Source organism: Electrona antarctica (assembly GCF_951216825.1).
Source record: "Electrona antarctica genome assembly, chromosome: 18".
NCBI classification, from domain to species: Eukaryota; Metazoa; Chordata; class Actinopteri; order Myctophiformes; family Myctophidae; genus Electrona; species Electrona antarctica.
The window spans coordinates 46471373-46489517 of record NC_136799.1 but is presented as its reverse complement, the minus strand read 5'-3'; the positions used below and the strand labels follow the sequence as shown (position 1 = coordinate 46489517).

Genomic DNA, 18145 nt, shown 5'->3' with positions numbered 1-18145 from the left:
AGTGGCTGGAATAATGAGGCTCTTCAAGGTGCGTTCCATAGAGCGGTGAATGAAGACATCAAGGACGAGTTGGCATTCCGTGACGAGTACGGATCTCGACGAGTTGATCAGCTGCTCCATTCGTCTCGACAACCGCCTCCGTGAGCGCCGAAGAGAGAAAAGTTTCCGTTCTCATCGAGCAGGCTCCTCTTCCGGTGTTCCATCTCCAACTCCGTTCCAGCTTTCACCTCCGTCCAGCGCTCCGTCCCAGAGAGGCCCCGAGCCCCGCCGAGAGTCAACGAATGACTCTAGTCAGTCCGAGCCTATGGAGTTGGGTCGGGCTCACCTGTCTCCGGAGGAGAAGACTCGCCGTTTTCAGTCTAAATCATGCTTGTATTGTGGCCAGGCGGGCCACTTTATTTCCTCCTGTCCTATCCGCCCAGTAAAAGATTTGGCTCGCCAGTAAAGGGGGAGATACTGACGAGCCGAGCAGAGTGTACATCATCCTTCTCAACTTCAAGGCCTCGGGTCAATGCTGCCCTCGTGTGGCGATCCCAGTCGGTGCCCCTCTCAGCATTGATTGACTCCGGAGCTGACGAGAGCTTCATAGATCGCCAGGTAGCTATACAAATGAAGATTGATTTGATGCCTCTTGATTGTCCTTTGCAAGCTAAAGCACTAAATGGTTTACCCCTAGCCCGGGTGGATAGAAAGACTGTACCAGTTACTGTTATTTTGTCTGGAAATCACCATGAAGAGATTCAGTTGCATATTATTGACTGCCCTCAGACACCATTGGTTCTTGGTTTTCCTTGGCTCCAAATGCATAATCCTCAAATTGATTGGTCTACAGGGAGGATACGTTCCTGGAGTACAGCTTGCCATTTAAACTGTTTACACTCTGCTCAGACTCCCTCCTCCTCTGAACCTCAGCCTCCTGCAGATCCTCCTGATTTATCCTCTGTACCTGAAACTTATCACAGTCTTGCTCAAGTATTTAGCAAGGATCAAGCTCTGTCGTTACCACCTCACCGGCCCTATGATTGTTCCATCAACCTCCTAGATGGCGCTCCTCTCCCAAGCAGTCGGCTGTATAACATATCTCGGCCTGAACGAGAGGCGATGGAGAGATACATCAGGGACTCGTTGGCGGCTGGAATCATCCGACCCTCTTCATCTCCGGTGGGTGCTGGGTTTTTTTTTGTGGGTAAAAAAGACGGCTCATTAAGACCTTGCATTGATTACCGTGGTCTGAACAATATCACTGTTAAAAACAAATACCCTCTGCCGTTAATCAGTTCTGCTTTTTCTCACCTTGATGGAGCTACCATTTTCACCAAATTAGATCTGCGTAATGCCTACCACCTTGTGCGCATACGGGAAGGTGATGAATGGAAAACAGCTTTCAATACTACTCTTGGACACTTTGAATATCTGGTCATGCCATTTGGATTAACTAATGCACCTGCTGTTTTTCAGGCTCTGGTTAATGATGTGCTCCGGGACATGTTGAATCGATTTGTTTTTGTCTTTTTGGATGACATTTTGATTTTTTCTAAGAACCAGGCCGAGCACGAGCTGCATGTTTCCCAGGTTCTCCAACGCCTCCTGGAAAACAAACTATTTGTCAAGGCTGAAAAGTGTGAATTTCATGCCACTTCTATGTCATTCCTAGGTTATGTGATTGCTCCAGGTCAGTTGCAGATGGATGCTGCCAAGGTCTCTGCTGTTGCTGAGTGGCCAGCCCCCACTAACCTCAAACAGCTGCAGCGTTTTTTGGGTTTTGCCAATTTCTATAGAGTGTTTATTAAGAACTACAGCTCTATTGCAGCCCCGCTTACAGCCCTCACGTCAACTTCCATCCCCTTCCGTTGGAGCTCTGAAGCAGAAGCAGCTTTTGAGCTTAAAAAGCGTTTTGTCTCTGCTCCTGTTCTTATACACCCAGACCCAGACCTGCAGTTCATCGTGGAGGTGGACGCCTCGGACACAGGGTTGGGCGCTGTTCTTTCTCAACGCTCCCCTACTGACAATAAATTGCATCCTTGTGCTTTTCTCTCACGCAAACTTGATTCAGCAGAAAGAAATTATGGTGTTGGCATCAGGGAGCTTTTGGCAGTAAAAGAGGCACTGGAAGAGTGGCGCCATTGGCTGGAGGGTGCTGTCCACCCCTTCATTGTCTGGACTGACCATAAAAATTTGTCCTACATTCAGTCAGCAAAGCGGCTGAATTCACGTCAAGCAAGATGGGCCTTGTTTTTTGGCAGATTTAATTTTTCCCTCACTTTTCGTCCAGGCTCCCAGAATGCTAGAGCTGATGCTCTGTCCCGTCTACACACTGTGGAGGAGAGTGGTACGGATCCGGACCCCATCTTGCCACCTACGTGTATCCTTGCCGCCGACACTTGGGAGGTGGAGTCGAGGGTCCTGCAGGCTCAAACAACAGCCTGATCCTGGTACCGGTCCTCAAAATCGTCTGTTTGTCCCTGATGCTGTGCGCTCACAGGTCCTTGAATGGGGGCATTCTACCCATCTGACATGTCATCCAGGCATCAATCGGACATTGTCCTTCCTTCGTCAGAGGTTTTGGTGGCCTTCTATGGTGGATGATACCCAGTCCTTCATTGCTGCCTGTCCCACTTGTGCCCGTAATAAGACTTCTACGAGACCCAGTTCCGGCCTCCTTCGACCCCTGCCTGTTCCGAATCGTCCTTGGTCACACATCGCTGTAGACTTTGTCACTGGCCTGCCACCTTCAGGAGGAAAGACTGTTATACTGACCATCATTGACCGTTTTTCCAAGGCTGTCCATCTACTTGCTCTGCCGAAACGTCCTTCTGCTAGAGAGACTGCTGACCTCCTGGTCGACAACGTGTTCCGCCTGCATGGCCTATGTACTGACATTGTTTCCGACAGAGGCCCCCAGTTCACCTCTCATGTCTGGAAAGCCTTCTGTACAGCTCTGGGTGCTACTGCCAGCCTCTCCTCAGGCTATCATCCTCAGACGAACGGCCAGACTGAACGAGCAAATCAAGAGGTCGAGGCTGCTTTACGCTGTATGGCGTCTGCTAACCCATCCACCTTGAGTTCTCAACTGGCTTGGGTAGAATATGCCCACAATTCCTTGTCCAGTGCGTCCACTGGTATGTCTCCTTTCCTCTGTTCCCTTGGATATCTCCTTTGTTTCCTGCTCAAGAGATCGAGGTTGGAGTTCCTTCTGTCCAGGCCCTCATACGACGCTGCCGTAAGACCTGGAAGCGTGCCCGTGCTGCTCTTCTCAAGGCTGGGGAGAGGATTCGGCACCAGGCTGATCGTCATCGGACTCCAGCGCCTCAGTACGTGCCTGGTCAGATGGTGTGGCTTTTTGCAAAGGATCTACCACTCAAGGTCACCTCCAAGAAGATGGCTCCTCGTTATGTGGGTCCTTTCGAGGTCGAGTCCATCATCAACCCTTGTGCTGTTCGTCTCAAGCTCCCGGCTTCTCTTCGCGTGCATCCTACATTCCATGTTTCCCAGCTTAAACCTGTTTCCACCAGCCCACTGGCCCCTCCAACGCCAGCCCCGCCTCCTCCGAGGTTGATCGACGACCACCCGGCCTATACGGTTCGAAGACTGCTGGACGTTCGCCGCCGTGGTCGAGGGCTGCAGTATCTAGTGGATTGGGAGGGTTATGGCCCTGAGGAACGTTCTTGGGTCCCTCGAAGACTAATATTGGATCCCTCCCTTATTCGGCAGTTTCATGATGACCATCCGGACCAGCCCAGACGTGCGCCAGGTGGCGCCCGTAGAAGGAGGGGTACTGTCACGTCTGCCACACCTACCCGGTCTTCCTCCCCTTCTTTCTAAACCTATCCTCTATTTATAGGAGTGCAGACAGAGGTGCAGGAGAGGAGGCGGAGGCAACCAATCAGCACAACTATAAAGCCAGGTTCAACCCTTCATGCCCTGCCAGATCATCCGTCTCTGTTGGACCTAGTCAGTCCTGTTCTACCCGGGCTAGCAGCATCATTCTATCTCAGTGTGCTATTCTGTTATACTTACATCTATTCTCCTGTCTTCACAGTAACCTTGAACCACCCTGGAACTGGACGCTTGCCTGCCTCACCTGCCTCTGCTCACTCAGCTCTGCTCCTCATGTCAGAAGTATAATAAATCTATATTCTAAAAGACTCCAACTTGTCTGTCTCCTGTCTGTATCTGGGTTCAAGCAATCATATGACAGAGAGAGAAGCAGCACTGCTCTGCTGATTAAATTGATATGACCTAGATATGTCATATGCGCATCCGCATCTGACTGGCAACATAATTAGTTATTTGGCAACACCAGAATAAGCTTCTTTTTTTTTTTGGTGGCCATCTACAGGCCGGCCATGACTGTACTACAGCTGGAAGTTTTTTCCACAGTTGTGGAATTGAGGGTTTTTTTTTAACTCATATAATCTGCTATGATTTCTTAAATTATTATTCATGACATGAATGTGCAGTAGCCTACCAAAAAAAAGGAAATTTAAAAATATATATAATGTCACGTTATTATTTATATAAATAAAAAGTGGACTGGTTGGAGGATAAAATAAATAGTATCCTTAAACTACATTTGTGTGACTTTTTGGGTTTTTTTTTTTTTATCATCGTCTCTGCTCTGCTTTTTCTCCCTGGAAATAAAAACATCTGGGTTTCCGAGGCTACTGCTCTGCTGCTGATGCTATTTCCGGTTACCTTTACGCACGGGGCGCACGGATTTGAATTTCTCCGGTCAGCCTGAATGTGTGTGTTGTTGTTGTCAACATGGCTCAGAAGAGAATGATTTATTTGGTGGGTCCAAGCCCAAATCAAGTCTAGTTCATGAACCCTTGGCCTTCATGAGCACCAGCAGCAGTGTTCAGCAGGGAACGAGTGCTAACGTTGAGGTTGAGTCCGTTGTCGTCGGAGAAGGAGGACAATAATAAAAACAACAACAACAGCAGCAGCAGCAGCACAAGCAGCAGTGTCCATCTCACGTAGCCTACATAATGACATTCTGACACGTAACTCACGTTGGATATACAGTAAATGCCATGATGAGGGAATTAACCACCCCGGAGCGCAAGAGCACATTTGGGGTTTAAGGTAAAGCATTTACAATTTAACTATATTATTTCTCTAATAGTCACTATTGCAGTGAGAAATAATATAGTATTTACTAATTACTATGGCCGCCGTGCCAACTGAACTGCTGAATGCTGCTGCAATTTAATGTTAGATATTAGATTCTGACGGGGAGGGATCTATGATGAATGATGACGATACAACACCGGGGTCGCCGAGCCCAAGCGCGCTGCGCTGTCAGCTCGTCTGTTGTATAATAGGGCTATAATTTATATGTTTTGTTTTGATATCGGCGCCTTGCCAATGTCATGTGTAGCCTAAATAGGCCTACGCCTTTTTATGATGCATTTTGTCAGTTTGTTCATATAACTTGCGTGTGGAGAGGGAAAGTAAAAGCCACTTTTCCGTGTGAAAATGCGCAAAAACGCGCGTGCACGAGGCACATGCACGCGCATTTTTGCGCGCGCGCTTTGCGCGCGCATGAGTCCAAATCTGTGCTCCCCCACCTGGAAACAAAGTTAGGCGCCCCTGCTATACACAATTAAATCAGAAGAACAAAATGTCAATGTGTATCTTTTAATTGTGAAGGTGCGTGACCTGGAGGCCGAGGTTGAAGCCGAACAGAAACGCGGAGCAGATGCCATCAAGGGTGTCCGCAAATATGAGAGGATTTGAGAGTGAAATGTTTTAGTATTTGGTAATGTTCAGTACTTTGGTCTGTTCCACCCATATAACACAGGCACACACAGGCGACCCCTGTGAACCCTGCCACCCCAGACAGATGAGTCAATTTGTTTATCTATTTAGTGTATGTGTGTGGATATACAGGTTCCAATACCAACTTACTCACATTTTCTGACGTTAACTTATTATCCTAATTACTTGTGCAAGCAGAGCGTGCAAGTACTAGTTTCGCCCGACGATGCGTATGCACCGTCCAAGCAAATTACGTAATGACTACTGACTACTGAGCTAGCTATATCAGATATACCCTGACGTAATTTGCTGGGACGGTGCATACGCATCAAGAGTAACCACAGTATACCGCTAATCAACTTACAAATTACATATACATAGGAACATTACCTCCAATCTTCCCGACACTAAAACATATCGTCATTACGTCACCATCAAAAACCAATTACATTCTGGCATTGGGTCCTTTAATCCATATCTTTATTACGTCATCATTGAGAGCTAGTGATCATTGAGAGCTACCTATACCAGTTATACCCTGACGTCATTTGCTGGGACGGTGCATAAGCATCAAGAGTAACCACAGTATACCGCTAATAAACTTACAAATTACATATACATATACATAGGAACATTACCTCTAATCCTCCCGACACTAAAACATATCGTCATTACGTCACCATCGAAAACCAATTACATTCTGGCATTGGCTAGTTATCATTGATAGCTAGCTATACCAGTTATACCCTGACGACACCCTGGCATTGGGTCCTTTAATCCACATCTTTATTACGTCATCATTGAGAGCTAGTTATACCAGTTATACCCTGACATCAATTTTGCCATTATAATGCCAAAATTGATGTCATTTGCAAAAATGAGAAGAGATACAGTATAAATCCGAAAGCAATAGATGCAGCTATAACGAACCTTGAAACGAATGGTCCACCGGAACATGCTTGGGAAAATATTGCTCCTTGTACGGAACACGAAGAAATACTTCTACTAAACGAGGGTGAAGAGACGGAACGAGAAATAAGTCAAGAAGACCTGGATGCTAATACAAATCTTCTATCTAGAAATCATGGGAACTACACAGGGGATCTATATACAGACAAGAAGTTAGGAAAGATATATTATCTCATCAAGAATATTGTAAAATGATGAGGTCATTGAACGACGATTTCCATCGTCAATGGTGTAAAAATACAGTTCTTGCTTTAAAAGAAGGAACAAAAAGTGTCCCATATCATATCTTCCTTAGTGGATCAGGTGGGGTAGGAAAGAGTCATCTTATTAAACTGATCCATTACGACTCCATGAGATTATTCAAATCAGTTAACTACATCAAACCTGATAAAAACTATTTCTATAATTACGGCATCAATGGGAATAGCGGCTTTTAATATTAAAGCTTTATCGTTGAAATCATCGAGATTCGGAAATAGTTTCTTACCACTGAATCAAGAAAAGGTAGCATTACTAGAAAATTCCTTACAAAATCTGCAATTATTAATCATAGATGACATTTCTATGATTCTTCTCCAAGTACACAAACGATTGAGTCAAATTAAAGGCACACATGTTATTGAAAATGGATCAAAAATACATGAACCCTTTGGCAATGTGTCTATTTTAGCCGTTGGAGATCTATTCCAACTACCCCCAGTAATGCAAAAATACATCTACAACTAATGAAATGGCTAATATATGTGGTAATGGATGGGATTTATTTAAATTGTTGGAACTTGATGAAGTTATGTGACAGAAAGATGATTTGAACTTTGCTGGAATGTTGAATCGAGTCAGAGAAGGAAAAATAACAGATGAGGATATCCAACAGTTACAATCAAGATAAATAAATCCTAATGATAATTACCCAGAAGAGGCACTTCATGTCTTTGCAGAGAATACATCTGTCGATGAACACAATAACTACAAACTTGGTAAATTAAATATTATTATTTATCATATAAAGGCAGAAGATAGTAGAAATGATAAAGACACACGACTATTCGATCTGGATTACACAAAAAGGAAAGTATCACAAACAGGAGGTTTACGAAGTATACTTAATATAGCAATTGGTGCACAAGTGATGTTGACTACTAATGTAATGGTATCTGATGGATTAGTCAACGATATCAGAGGCTCTGTTGAGTATATTGACTTTCGGAACAACAGTGACTATGTTACAGTAATACTCGTTAAATTCCAAGACAAAGATGTTGGTCTTAATGCAAAGTCTAATAGTAACTACAAAACACATTACCCCGAAGCAGTTCCAATCTATAGACACGAAACCATCATTTACCATGCATGGAGGCAGAAGAACAGGATCAACAAATAGGTTTCAATTCCCATTGACATTAGCTTGGGGATTAACTATTCATAAGGTTCAAGGTTTAACTATACAATAAATTGTTGTATCTATGAAGGGCTCACATTTTAACCCAGGACAAGCCTATGCAGCATTCAGTAGAGTGAAAAGGATAAGAGATCTATATATACTTGACTTCAATCCTAAAAAGATCAAGGTGGATAAGAATGAGAGAGAGAAATGATAAGATTACGTCAATCACCTTTAGAAACAACGGCTATACGGAAGATACTTCAATTACCATTCAATAATTCATTAAAAATTGGATTGTTGAACGTTATTTAGCACATTTAGAAGATATAAACTCAGATTCCCAACTTGAAATGTTGGATCTAATAGCTTTTACTGAAACACACTTAAAGAAACATAATAACCTTACTTTTAAATTAGGAAAAATTAACATGAATTACAATATATTCAGGAATGACAAAGAATATGATACAGGTGGGGGAGTGATGTTTGTTATAAAAGAAGACATTTCCATTAAAATAATTCAAAATGAAATCAAGATATTAGAAAGAGTAGAACACGTATGTAAAAGATAAAGATCTATATATCATTCTTATGTACAGATCACCTAAAACTGACCTTTCAAAATTAAAGACATTTCTCGAAAACTTGATAAAGTATCTACCCGCTTCAACTTCTTCTATTATGATACTAGGAGATTTAAATGATGACCTGCATAGCGAGAAAGATGGAAGTATAAAGACCTTCATGTCCAGATTAGGCTTTAAACAATTGATCATAAATCCAACTACAGATTATGGAAGTATTTTAGATCATGAATATTTTAACAAATGTGAAAATATTATTACAGAAATTGAAATTAGAGACACCTATTACTCTGACCATGATTTAGTATTAATATCACTACAGTCCAAGATTAAGTAAATGTAATTATTAATTAATTATACTGTATACGTGATAACATATTTTATTTCAGTTTATATACCTTTTTTTTTTTCATCGGATATCTGTTATGATTTATTTTTCTTTGAGAAACTAAAAAGAGATCCAGGACAGTTCTAAATCGATAGAACTGTATTTTTTATAGATAGAAAGTTCTACACTACTTCATAATACTACTTTTTTACATGCAAAAAGTAGGTACGTAGCAAATAGCTAAACCTGATAATTCAATATTTCAATCGTTCTTTCAAAGAGAAGCTGAGATTTGACAGTTTGTAGCGGTCGACAGTACTTGCGCGCTCTGCTTGCGCTCTAGTAGGCCATTTATGGCCTATTTGTGTGCAACAAGCAAGTAGGCACTCGACAGAGTGCAGTTCTAGTTTAGGCCCATTTTAACTAACAATTAAACATTTGTATTACTAATTAGAATATAATTCTCATTTTTGATTGCATTTCACTGTGATATTTAATGAAGTTATCTAAAATACTCATATGATCACTATTAACCTATCTTTTTTGTATGACAATGAATATAACTTATAAAGCAAATCAAACAATTTACAATTTAGGCATTTAGCAGACGCTCTTAATCCAGAGCGACTTACATTAAGCCGTTTAGGACATAAGGACATGAACCTTCATGGATCCCACTCTGCATGTCGTGGACTGGTGCATGTTGTATTAACACTGTCACCTGTCTCATAGTTGCATGGAACAGGCCCTGTTCCATACTGGTCATGATCCCGGTCTGGGTTTTGCTGGTGCAGCCATGTCCTCCTTTTGATAGAGTAGGGTTAGTATAGCCTACAACCTCAGCACTTGAGTTAAAGTGGTCCTGGTCAAATATTAGGCTACTCAAATCCAAATGAAAGCTTTTTGTTACAATGTGACCAGTTGTGAGCTTGTAGATTTGTCAAATTATTGTTTATTGTAAGTGTACTTTTTTCCCTTCCTACAAATGTATGGAGTCAAAAGTACAATATTTGTCTTTGAAATGTAGTGGAGTAAAAGACAAAGTCACATGCATGTCCACATATGTTAATACTGTTTTTCTCCCTTCTAACAGGGGACAGGGTGCAAATGGAAAGCCTGCTTTCAGAGAGAGCTTTGGAAAGCTAGACCAGCTCAGATCCATTGTGAGAGAAGGTGAGTGAACTTGCTATAACAGACAGTGTGATGTAAATACTATAGTTGTTAAGTAGTGTAGTTTATGATCTAGTCATTTTAAGCTACAAAGAGTAATGTTTATTTATTGTTAATAGTTTGTTCTAATAATGTTCATTTGAGTCATTTTTATTTGTAATATTATATGTCCAGGTAGGCTATACCAGTTTTGGCTTTGACAGCATCTGCAGACATGGAATCCAGAAAGGAAGTCTGCAGACTTCTGCAAATGGAGAATGCAATGCAAGTAATCGTGAGCCCAAACAGAAACAACATCAGACTAGGACTGGTCTCCCCTCCACTTGTAGAGAAACTACAGTGCCTGGACTGGATTGTGGATCAGGTTAGAGCCAAGGCTACAACAATGGCTCCTACTGTCGGTCAATAAAGGCAGTGGGACAAGTCTTCTGCTACCTGAAAGCAGAACTGGCTGACGATGCTTGGGTTGCCAGAGATCCAGACCACAAGGCAAACACTCAGCTCATTGGCATTTACCATTCAAAGACGCACTCACACAACAAGGAAAGAGTGATTTCTTCCCTGAATGGTCAGGGAAACTGCAGAGTTGTGGTTGCCACAACAGCACTCGGAATGGGACTGAACTTCCCAAATATCTCCCATGTAGTAATGTACATGTATGGGCCACCAAATGACACTGAAGCAATAATACAAGAGGTTGGCAGAGCTGGTAGAAATGGTCTTCAATCACATGCAATTTTGTACAACACAAAACAGTCACTGAAAATGGATGAGGCAGTGAACAAAGTACTCAAATCAGGAAAAGAAACTTCAGAATAGCCCTGTACGGTACATTTGAAAACAATGCTCAAAGTCTAGAGCCAGGTCATCTCTGCTGTACCCATTGCCATAAGTCATGCTCATGCGGTGGACCAGGTGCTGAGCCTATGCCCATTTATGAGATCAAACAAGATGTGTGTGCACCTGTGCAATCAAGAGAAATTTGGCATGAGGATAAAACCTTAATCAAGAGTATGTTGGAGGACTACAATAAGGAATTGGTTAACAAGCCATACCTCTACACTACTCAGGCAGCCTGTACTGGATTTAGCACAGAGCTAATTGATGCTGTTTTGAACAACTGTCCACATATATTTAACTTTGACTACATTGCCAATCACCTGCCCGTTTTCAGCCACCAACATGCGGAGAGTGAGTCAGCCAGTCGGCTCCATAACAACCTGGTAATGTAACGTTATGAGTTTAGCTTCTGTGACAAACGTGTAGCTGCGTTTGCTAATGCAAACTTTTTCTTTGGTATCTAACGCTGTGTATGTTTGTATAGGCTATAAGCTTTACATTAGTCTACTGTTCCAAATTTCTGGACAGTCATGTAAATTCACACTCTTTGGCATATTTTGCGAGACACTTTTTATTTTACTCCTAATCATTAGATTTGGGTTTTTTGCCTTTTAACCTTTATTAATCATATACTGTAGGCCTTTATTTATTTTTAGGTGCCAATGTGGTGGTCGCTGTTGAACTATGAAAGAAGAGGAGGAAAACGTATGCTGCCAAGAACATCCGAAGGTAATCATTTATACTTACAGTACTTTTAGGCCTTCTAAACATTTTTATGAGTATATAAAACTTACCATAATTATGAAATGTCCCCTAGGTCAGAGCACAGATGAGCTTGGAGACCCCATACCAGAATGCATGACATTGCATCCTGGAATGGACCCCGTTTGTTTCAAATGTACACAAACTGTTAATACATTTTTCAATCAATTTCAATCAAGGCAATTGCCCGGGACATGGCGCCTTCGAGCAGGTGTGGTCTGCGGGAGTGGACCTCAGTCCGCAAAAAATGGCACGATATGAGCAGTGGGCCAAAAAAAAGTGAGCAGCCATAAATCGAGAGGCCCGGGCCACTGGTGGTGAGCCAGAAGGGATATCTGAGCTCACCCCGGAAGAGGAGAGGATCCTCCAGATAATTTCAAAGACTGCCGTGGAGGGGGTTAGGAGGGGCTCGATATGTTGGGGGAGGAGAGGTTGTCGCCTGAGGACGAATCATCTGGGAGTGGGACCCAACAGGCCATGCCTGAGGCCATCAACCCACCCTCCGCACCCAGCCGAGGCCGCTTTGTCCGGATGAGGGGTGGCATAAGGATGCGTCCACTGCAGGCACTCACTGCAGGTGCACCCACCTGCAAGTGCAGTGAGACGCTCCTTATGGGAGAGGAGAAGAAGCTGGTGCTGCTGCAGGGCATCGAAGCCCAGCTGCAACGGACCAACAGCCACCTGGAGAGGTCCAATGCTCTCCAGGAGGAGCCATCAAGAAGCGGAAGCTGGAGATAGAGGAGAAACGGCTGCTCCTGGCTGAGGCCCAGTTCATCCAGGGCGGGGCCGGAGGAGCCCTCCCGGTTCCAGTCCCACTCCCCACTGTGTTTCCCCCAGATGAAGGGTAGGTGACATGTCTAGATATATTTCTCCACAATTGAGAATCTATCCATTTCACTAATCAACCTCTCTCCATTGCAGGTGATGTGGATGACCCCCAGCATTATAGTTTGTTTGTTTGTTTTCAAGACCCTGTCCCCTTTGTATGAAAGTGTGGCGGGGTGGTATTGATTAAGGTAGCCAACTACGCCACCTGGGGAATTGCACCCCAGGAGATATTTTACTAAGAATACTAAACACCCGGAGCACGTAATGACTCCCCAACACAGATTCAGTAACAATAGAGGCAAGGCAGAAACGTGTGTAACCAATATACAAAATACTTTAAAGAATTGGTCAGCAATATATATAATTAATTAAAACATGGCATCAAGCAAGAAGACATTTCATTAATCAATATGACTGTGCAACAATAGCAATATCCAACAGGGTTAAAGTGCAAGTGACTATAAAGTGCCTAAAGTGTGGGGTGGGGGGGGGGGGGGGGGGGGGCTGGGCAGGCTCACCTGTACAGGGTGGTGGCAATACACAAAACAAAACACAACACGGCAACTCAAAATAAACCACAAAGGAAAAGTAAACTAAGGGAAAAGGGCATTACCACCAGCACTGGACGGCCTGCTCCAGCGTAGCGTATCCCCAGCACCGGACCTATAAGGAGGATAAATATATATATCAGCACATCACAGTGGGAGGTATTCTACAATGACAGTATTCTCTTCAGCCGGTCATATCTAAATCACAATGGTATAGTATACTATAGTATACGATATAAATATAAATGATATAATACACAATATACTTATATATTTATATAAGCCCAGACACTGCGGGAATACAATATAATAGAGAAATGGAATTCAACAAGAAGGGTTACAATGAACCAGGCCCAGACTCAGGCGAGCAGCAATCCAACCACTGGGACCATTCGTGGCTGTGTGATCGTTCTCAGACTCTGTGGCACATGAGAGTGGGTGGAATGGTAAATATCAGCAAAGCAGCAGGTGTAGTGCTGGCCCTGAAACGTAAACAGCCGTATTAAGATACTACTTAGTTCGCAGAGGCAAGAACACAATGGGACTCACCAGCTGTAATGAGGCCAACGCGTACTGCCGTTGTGCTTCACCGCAGCTGTAGCCAGGTAGATAAGAGGAACTGTAAACAACAAAAGCCTGTGTTTATATTCCCTGGCATCAACGACACCAAATTAATATATATGAGAAGGAGAACCACCAATAACGTACCGGGGTGGCGTTGTGCCAGTTCACCACACAGAGCTCCAGAAGGAGATATTCAATGTGTAGCCCCGAGGCTAGAAACAAAACAAGCGGTCACAGTCACATTCAAACTTTTAAGGCAGGCGCTAGAATACACAGCAATGTGGAGAAACGTACCTTCACAGATGTGTCAACTAAACGTGCTGTTCCCCGACAGAACAGCCGTTTTAGAATGACCGCCTCAATTGAAGAGGAATATCTCCCAACCGTGGAGAGCGTTCCCAAGCAGAGCGGAGGAGAGATGGACAGCTAATGTCACAAACGTCATGTGGGGAGAGGTGTTCACTGTTCAGGTGCTCTGGGAAGTGCTTGGTGACTGCAAGGTGGACGGGTGGGGAAGTCGGAACAGGTCGATGATCTCCTGTCTGGCCCGGACACCAGCCCGGTGGAGTGCTGCTCGAGGTTCACAACGTGGGACGGGGGGTGATGCTGGTGCTGCTGCTGCTGGTGGTGGTGGTGCTGGCTCATCATCATCATCCTCCACATCGGGTAACCCAGCCCGCACAGCTATGTTGCGCAACATCGCTGTCACCACAATCACCTATACGCAGGCCGCCCGCGGAGCGGTGGATGCAGCAGAACCGGGCTTTCCACCTGCCAAATACCCGCTCGATGTGGGTCCTGGTGGTTTTGTGGCTGTCGTTAAACGCCTGCTCCGCTGGTGAGGCCGGATCGTCCACCGGTGTGATGAGGTAGGTGCGGAGGGGGTAACCACTGTCACCCAAGAAAAAACTGTCGCCAAAGTCTGCCCTGGCTGCCTTCTCTCCCACTGCAGAATTCCGCCACATAAAGGCATCATGGGTGGCTCCTGGCCATCTGACCACGATGTCCATGATAAGCCCGTTGTGGTCCACCACCACCTGCACATTCATGGCATTCATAGTGCTTCTTCACACCCAGCACGGGGCCACCAGGTCTGGGTTAAGGAGAGGGACGAGGGTTCCATCCACCATGTCACCCCGGCCACTTCACTCATGGATATGAAGAATCAACTGACTGAGAGAAAACGCTATTATTACTGCTACTGAATTGGTTACATTTTCGCTAGAAACAGACTATCATATATGAGTGACTGACTGTCGTAAACGATAGCGACACCTCCCTGACAATAACGCAGAGACAGCTTGTTTATTGTTAGACAACAATGCTTATATGAAACGATTTTAATATGAGCCCATGCTAGACTGCACTACCATTACATGTGTTTTATATTTAAAATTTATTTTCTAATTCTAAGTGCTGCTAGACTGGAGTGCAATACTTGTACGTGTGTTTTATATTTAAAATGTATAATTTAAAAAAAAACTACCAAACGTGGGATCTGTCTTCACTTATTTCACTCTTGCCTCTCCCTTCCTGGCTTTTGGGTAGTGAAGCTTGTGGAGTGGAGAAATACATGTTTATTTATATTACATAGGTTTCACTCCCTAACTGATTGAAAGAATATATTCTTGCCTCTTATGCTGCAATGTCACACAAAAGTAGAAAGACAGACTAGGCCAAAATGTGTTTCAAAGGAACGCACTGCTTTTACATCTGATTATTGTGAATAGGATAATATACTTTTTAGATATGAGGTTTTCCCCTAAAATAACTAATGACTTAAAATAGCCAATCTACAAGCTACAACACGTCGTACTGCGACGTGTCGTGAGCTTGTAGATCTGCTATTTTCGGTGCGCTGCATGCTTTCATGGAAGACACGCTGGCTTCCATGGAATCCAAATGACTGAAATCAGTCATAGCGACTTCTTTTAATACAAGAATATGTAATTATGGGCATGTTTTGCTGTAAATACTGGAAACACACCTGGTTTCATCCATTTTTTTGGGTCTGTTGTTTTCTGCTTTGGGTGCAAGCACTTGGGGAATTCTGGTTCTCCACGGTGTTTGTGGTTATTGCAGACTATGGTTCATTATGGCTCTCCATTTTGCTGCTCTCAGCGCACCGGTGGTAGATGTAGCTGCCGTCCAATAAATAGCGACTTTAAGCAATGACGGCTACGGCTGTCGGATACGACAACCGGAAATGGAGCCGTGCTCGATACATAAACCTGCTCTCCGTCGCAGCCCTTTCTACTACGGCGAAACCTACACTTACACGTAGTGTCTACAACGGCTCGAATAGGGGAGTGATTTTAGTACTGTGGACGCGTTGTGTGTATGTATGAGCTCTGCTAATTACACTTTAGTCTAAACTAATTCACTGAACAGTTCACAAACTGTCCAAAAGTAAGATCTCACAATGTTGTTGAATGCAAGTGTGATACGGATTGACCTATAGCCTACTACGCCACCTGGGGAATTGCACCCCAGGAGATATTTATTAACATAACACTGACTGAACACCCGGAGCACTTAATGACTCCCCAACACAGATTTGTTTTACATTGATGAAGGCAGGCAGAGACGTGTGTATCAAAATTACAAAAGGTTTTATTAAACTCGATAGCAGCAGCAATTATGTCATTAACCAACATCAATTCATTATTATGAAGTCAATATTTAAGACATTTCAAATCAGCAGAATAAGAGTAGATGCATCAACAGGATAAAATGGGTTAATATCATCATGAGTAGCAGCACACTATATATAATACATATAGGCCACTGCTTCTTAAGGGCAATATAAAAGCAGTACACTAAAGTTCCTCCCCTATGGGGAAATAGATACTGGTGGTGTCAAACTCAAGAAACAAAACAAACCATGAATGCAAAACAAGCAAACACAGAAATAATAAAGGATAAAACATGACCACCCCAGGGTTAGGGACCCTATCGTACTAGAGCCAGTCTCCGTGTGGTGACGTGGTCGTGTCCCACCGGTCGTTGTGAACAACTGGGAGGAATGGGTGGACCCCCGAAGGAGAGGAGGTTGGGTGAATGCACCACAACAAACCACAGCAAAGCAGCAGTGGTGATGCTGGCCCTGCAAAGCACAAGCGGCCGTGTTAAACTAATACTTAAATACTAAATCCACTGAGGCAAGAACAGAGAGAGTTCAGAGAGGACAAAGAGACCTACCGCTTTAATGAGGGCGACACGCACCGTCGTGATGCCCACCGCGGCGGAGCAGACAAGAGGACAACTGTAACAACACAAGAGCCCGTGTTTATTCCTGTGGCATCAAAGACACCCAAACTAACTAACTAACATGTACTGCGGATAAGGAAGCCGTCAACATACTTGGATGGTGACGTCACCGCACGCAGGACTCCAGAAGGAGGGAACAAATGGAGTGTAGTCACAGTCAAGTTTGAGACCAATGAATAAGTGCAGATAATTATGTCAAACAGCCAGAGAGATTAACATACCTGCACCAAATATGAACAGCACACACACGCCGTAGTCTGTGTGGACACACCGGCTAACAGAGCCTGGTGTGGCAGCCACCACGAACAGCAGAGAGAGAGACAACCAGCTGACAGGAGACCAGCTGCCTTTATACTCTACTAATTAACCCACTAATCAGTGGGTGGAGGATGGCTGTGACACTGATCCATCCACCAACAAGGGTGGGATATGGGCCGTGTCATTGCACATCCATCCTGCCACACAAGCTCTGCCGCGAGCTCTGCCCTTTAAGAGAAGCGACAACTTTCAGCAAGCTTTTGCTTTCAAAACATATAGCGTTCTCGTCAACATCAGTTGATCAACTGTTTATTTTTGGCTTGTTACCAGCATAGTTTGAGTAGGCTACGTAGCTATAGGTGTGCCACAGATATCGCCATCATAACGGTTTGGTAACGTTTATTATAGTGAACATGCACGCACGCACACACGCGCACACACACACACACACACACACACACACACACACACACTCACTCTTGTCTCCACACTCTCAGTATGCGGTCCACAGTCTCGTTCAATACAGTATGCGGTATTACTTTATTTTGTTTATTATTTTTGTGTCAACTGTTGGCAGCGGCGTCAACTTTGGGAGTGCCTGAGGGCTTGGGCACTCACTGAAAAAATAATAAACCAAATAGCACCAACTGAGATTAAGGCTGAAGATCCCCTCCCCCTGGTCATTTTGTCACGTAGGCACACACCTTACGGTGTTCACAGAACAGGTATTCAAATGCTAATACGGTGGCTTTGTTCCAGTGACTGCACGGTTCATTCACACTCCGTCTCCTGCAGCAACACAACACTAACACAGTCAGCGGAGAGGCTGCTGTCTGTGTACCGTCGGCCCGTCTGTAAAGAGCCATGACTTGAGACTTGA

General features: G+C 44.0%; 2 long non-coding RNA genes across 3 annotated transcripts; one reads left to right on the top strand and one right to left on the bottom strand.

The window, feature by feature from the left end:
- Positions 1-440: 440 nt before the first annotated feature.
- Positions 441-4093, top strand: LOC306942387. Its single transcript, XR_013792286.1, has 3 exons — positions 441-597; positions 1043-1161; positions 4040-4093. It is a non-coding gene; the product is annotated as an uncharacterized lncRNA (long non-coding RNA).
- Positions 4094-16330: 12237 nt separating this feature from the next.
- On the bottom strand, positions 16331-17399 carry LOC306942069. Of its 2 annotated transcripts, XR_013792232.1 has the most exons (4): positions 17229-17399; positions 17101-17128; positions 16939-17002; positions 16331-16843 (listed from the first exon to the last, which is right to left on the bottom strand). It is a non-coding gene; the product is annotated as an uncharacterized lncRNA (long non-coding RNA). The 2 variants fall into 2 exon arrangements; XR_013792233.1 differs by lacking the exon at positions 17101-17128.
- Positions 17400-18145: the final 746 nt, after the last annotated feature.